General features: G+C 33.1%; 1 pseudogene; it reads left to right on the top strand.

Annotated features, from left to right (window-relative positions):
- Positions 1-1023: 1023 nt before the first annotated feature.
- On the top strand, positions 1024-2159 carry LOC143606050 (uncharacterized; annotated as a pseudogene).
- Positions 2160-5734: the final 3575 nt, after the last annotated feature.

Genomic DNA, 5734 nt, shown 5'->3' with positions numbered 1-5734 from the left:
TAAAATATTTTTACTATATATTCCCTTTTTAAGCCTCTTAATTACATATTTTCTTAATGTTAAATCCTTAATTACATATTTTCCATTCTAATACCTGATTACTCTTTTACTGTTTCAATGAACAATTCCATTCAACTGTATAGAGATCAGGGTTTTCTTTCAAATTTGTAGCAGCTCTTGAAGGTTTATTACACCATTAGAGCCTTGATTTGGTGAGTGTTTTCAAAACTGAGCCCTAATTTTGGTGTCATGTGTTAACAAAAACTTTAGATGAGAAGATTGAGGTGGATATTAATGGTAAAAAGTTGGATAAATCAAATGAATCAATCTCTGAAATGCTTTGATTCCATGCATCTATTGACTTCGTGAAGAACTCCCGTGTTATTCAGTATCATCTTTTTCCAACAAATTGATAGTCAAATTTGATTCCGTGTTACATATTTGTTTCAAACCGAGCATCACACTTTGTGGACACAGGTAATTGCTTCATCAATCAATGAAAATCCCCATAATTAAATTTAGTGTGTTGAACTTTTGATTCTGCTTTTGAAATGTTGCATATTTTTTTATGAGATGCCTGAAATATACTGCTGATAAATGTGGCCGATGTTGCCCAAAGTGCAGATAACCTAACCGATCAATCTGCATATGGTTCGGTCCGGGTTTCAAGCAATCGTGCTCTTGGCATATTCATTTGAAACAGAGTATAAGATTTTCATAGCCATGGAACCCTTTATGCTTTAAAATGTCTCAATGTGATAATATTTGTCATCACACAAATGAATACATGAGCTGTATTTAGAACTAACCACTCCCGTGTAACAGAGCGAACAACTTAGGGTTTTTGTGTGACAACAGCATAGTATTTTATTGCTAAAGTGAGCATTCAAATTTCAAACAATCGATTTATGAATAACTATTTATAACAATGAAAATCAATGGTTCTTGGATTGGTTGAAGCCTTGAGCCGATGGTTGAAGTTCCAAGAATCAAGGAGGTTGTATCGGGTCCATGAAAAGTGGGATGGCTGCTAATCTTCACGGTTCACGGGTTATAAGAGTTCTGACTGGCACGGAACCGGACAAGAACCAGTTTAGCCATGAAATTCGGAACCGAACCCCGGACACGGTTTTTAATTCTGGATTGTTAAACACCCCTAGCCCTAATCATCCGACGCCGACCCCTGCCCTTAAATTGGTGATTGAGCTTGCATTGGTGATGTTTATTAAGCTGCATATTATTTTCTAGTCTGTTCTTAAATTGATTCGTTTATCATTGAAAATAGAGCTCAAAGAATATGGAAGATTATGGGTTGATGTCGAGTAGAAATGCCTGTCATAACTCGGAATTGTTTTTAGTAAATCTTATGATTTGCTTTCAAACTTTTGGGGTGGATGTGATTGTAGCTTACTTTCATATTGATCCTTCTTTTGCAATTGGTCCTGTCAGGTACACCTCCACACCCCACCGATACGTCCCGTATAGAACTCTATACGGGGCTGTAAACCATCAAATTTGTCTTATTATGTTTTTTGTCTTATTATCAGAAGAGGCGTATAGTCCTATACGCCGCCTCTGATATATTTTTTTAATTTATTTCGGAAACAGAGTACGAAATAATAATCCTCGAGATCCGGACCCGAATTCGGGCACACTGACCCGCCTGAATTCGAGAAGTATTTGGAGGAACAAATTGGGGAATATTAATCCATCAAGATGATCAGGTATTTAACAACACAGTGGCTGAAATTCTACCCAAGCGAATAATATGCATATGGAAGCCTCAAAAATCCGACCCTCCGAAACAGGGCGGGTCGTTATGGAGTTCGGGTTACTTGAAAGATAATTGGATCGACACTGATTTGCCCGCGACAAAATTCGAGAGTAATTTGAAGTTTTTGGGTCAGCAAGCGCCGGTGAGTTCTAGGAAATATTTTTATCGGTTTGAGAATACGGCTACACCACAAGCAGATAACCCGGTTTTGTGTGTGAAACCGGTTACAAACCGGATCCATGGGTGTAGGAGGTTGTTTATTGCACAATGTTTTGCGAAAAACATTGCTGACCGGTTACAAGTGTACTCGACTGATTTTATCGATGAGGATTTTGTTGATGCTTGTGTTGGTCTTACGCGGGCAAGGATTGAAGGCGAAGCTTGAGTTGTTGTTATGTTTAAAACGTGTATAATTTGTTTTATTGATTTGCGTTTATTTGTTTGATTCTTGTTTGTAAAAATGATATGTTTGTGTAACAAGGATGTATGCATAAAGTTGTTTGTTATTGTTATTAATGTTGTTTTGATTATTCGCATTTTTGTGCTTCTTGTTATTGTTATTGGGAATTTTGTAACTATCTAGATTGATATTACTCTTTTGTACTTGGTTACCATCGTCATTTTTATTCGGTGATTATTACATTCAAATTAATAATTATATCTATATATAATTTGACAAAAAAGAAGTTATTTAACTTATATATATACACGTTACATGTGTATGTGCCAATATTTTTCCATCTATCTTCTATATGTTAAAAAAAATCCAAAAAAAAGATGTGGTTTTAAAGTCAAAACCTATTTGAATTTTGAACTCATTAACCAAAAAAAATTTGGCAGATATGCATTACCAACCAGTACGTGCAACCACGCATTATTCGATACTTATAATATTTTTCAGTATTTCGTTTTTTTCATTTGTAATAACTAGATTTTTTTTAACATATAGAAGATAGAGGGAAAAAGATTGGCATATACACATGTAATAACTTGATTTTTTTTAACATAAAGAAGATAGATGGAAAAATATTGGCACATACACATGTAACGTGTATATATATAAGTTAAATAACTTATTTTTTGTCAAATTATATATAGATAGTTTTTGCATATAAGTTTTAATAATCTTTTAAATATCGCTTCTCTTTATTAGATTTATTATTTTCCATTAGCCTTAGCATGCATCATATAGCATGGATGTATAAGTCATATGTGGTAGTAATTAAATTTTATTTCTACATCATAGCAAGAATATGCCATATGTGGAGTAATATATGATATGGATAGATTTTCGTTTATGGTTATGTATTTATTATCTTATATAACTGATGTTCGTTTATTTTCCTAACTATAAAACCAATCTTAGACGCTAATTTCTTGAATTGTCACATTTATATATTCAAATATAATAATTTTTTAATATCAAGAAAAGAAAAAGAATAAAAGGGAACAAGCTGATTTCAAATATTAAGTTTGATCAAAAAGGACGAAAGTCTTAAGAAACACGATGTTTAGATCTCATACGTGTACTGATATGCAACCGCTCAAACACTTACATGAACAAGCCAACACAAAATGTATGCACAAATAGAGTAAAACGAACCCATGCATTAACATGGTTCACTTGATCGATGTGATGGAGCTACTATTCATAACATATATGCAAGCATGTTTTGAGTTTAAAATTTGAATTTTCATAAACCATATATCTATGTAAACACGTAGTTGTTTTTAACTATCTTTTGTAACTCGAATCTTGCATTATTCAAGTGATTAATAACATGTGTGATTGATTGCTTGAATCATCCAACACTTTTCTTGACACAAAAGACAATAAACTGGCAAAAGGATATTTTAAATTTTCAACTGTATAACGCAAATAATGGGGTCGGCCCATACTTCCATTGAGGCTTACTTGAACTTATATCAAGAAATATGAATGCCCATAGTCCATTTTCACTTTTCAGAACTCAGCCATGAATAAAGATGCTAAAAGTATTTTACCCTGTGCTAATATATTATTATTATTATTTATTATTTCATAAAAGTTACAACTTTCTTTTTCTCCCAAGCGTTCTTGTGCTAAATTTATTCCTTGTTACTATTAGTACAGATAAGGAAAATATATTGATACATACCATACTAGGATGGTACCCGTGTTATACGTGGGTGAAATATATTTAAAACGTAATATATATATATATAGAGCATAGGTATTTTGAAAACCCACATGACTTGTATAAACTATGAAAACCCAATACTAGGACCAAAAGAAGTCACATTTACACTATCTGTATGTTTTTATTTTAATTAAAAAGGGCATAATAGTCAATGAATTATCTTTACCTTCTCTCTCACTCTTGGATTCTCTTTCATTTTTGCAACACAACTCCAGAAGAAAGGTACCATTAATCTCTTTTCTCACCTTAGAGCTTATCAAGTCGGAGATTTATGTCGAAATCTTGAGGATTTTGTGAAGATCTAAACCAACCCTACATGCTTTCGTGGTGGTAGTGGCCAACGATGGCGGAGGAGGTGGTGCTTGCGGCTGTGGTTTTCACCACCGTCGGCACCAAAGAAGTCATCACCATCATCAATGGCGCTTTAGGGTTTTGGTTAATTAGGGTGTTGGTTTTTAGGGTTTTATGAACAATTAGTTTTGTCAATATTCGTCTTTGAACAATTGAAGAAGGCACAGGTAAGATTCATTTTTTTGGGGTTTTTATCTTTTGTTTTTGAATAAAAAATCATTCATGTTCAAGTTCATTTTTTTATATGTCAATTTGGTCTGTTTTTGATTTTTGGGGTTTAAATAAACAATTTTGATGGGCAGACTTTGGTTTTTGAACAATTTGATTTTTGGTTTTAGCTCATAACCAATTGAATACAAGTGAATAGTTGATTTATGTTTAAGCTCCAGCTCAGAGCTGAGTAATGTATTTCTCTGTGTAATGTAAGAACAAGCTAAGAGCATCCACATCCATAAACCACTTCAAACCAATTCAAACTTCCACCTCATCGTCACATCATACTCTAATCATTTTTTTAAAAAACCCCCACTTTTTACTTCACCCATAAACCAATAAAAACATCTACCTCATCTTTCACATCATTACTTACTTTTACTATTATTTAATATTTAATAAATTATTTTTACAATACATTAATTTTATAATATTATTATTTAAAATTACTTTAAAAATATTTAATATTACCAGAAAAAATAATAAAATTAATGTTTAAAAAGTTTATATATTTTTCTTACATTAATTTTTTTTGAAAAAAAAACTAAAATATTTAAAGAAAACCATACATTAACTGAAATCGACAAGTTACATGAAACATAAATTAAACATACATCACATTAAAATAAACATAACATAAGAAATACACACTCATATATTAGACATACATAAATTAAAAACCTACTCATCATCATCATCTGGCATATCCCATGAGCAAACAGGTGATAGTGTGATTTTACTTGTTGCGCTGTACGGCTTGACTTACCAGTTTCATGACAGAAATAACTGTGAACGCGAGCCTAGAAATCATGTCCCTTTTGGTTTTTTCCGACAATTGCATCATCAGAGATGTGAATGTAGCCTTGAAGTAAAATGATTTCTTCCCGATGAGTCCACCTTTGAATGGCAAGTGTTGGCGTAAAAGATGACCCTTCTACTTTTCCCTTTTTTCTTTGAATATGACGATGGTGCACATGGTTCTTGGGTCGACACCCCAGGTGATTGTTTGTCTAGAGACGATGGATAAGACATGTATTGAGGTGGGTAAGACATTTGTTGAGGCGGATAAGAAAATTGTTGAGGATGATAAGCCATTTGTTGAGGAGGAACATTCATGTATTGTGAAGGATAACCACCTTGAAGTGGTACTAGGTTTGGGTTGTTTGATTGGGCAAATGTTGAGTGTTGGTGCTGGGAAAACCCGAGTGCTGGGACA

This window comes from Bidens hawaiensis, unplaced genomic scaffold (genome assembly GCF_021521415.1).
Source record: "Bidens hawaiensis isolate Kalapana, Puna unplaced genomic scaffold, B.hawaiensis_p1.1 tig00072845_1, whole genome shotgun sequence".
NCBI classification, from domain to species: domain Eukaryota; kingdom Viridiplantae; phylum Streptophyta; class Magnoliopsida; order Asterales; family Asteraceae; genus Bidens; species Bidens hawaiensis.
Note: the sequence above shows the minus strand (reverse complement) of the source record. Positions and strands in the feature narration are given on the sequence as shown.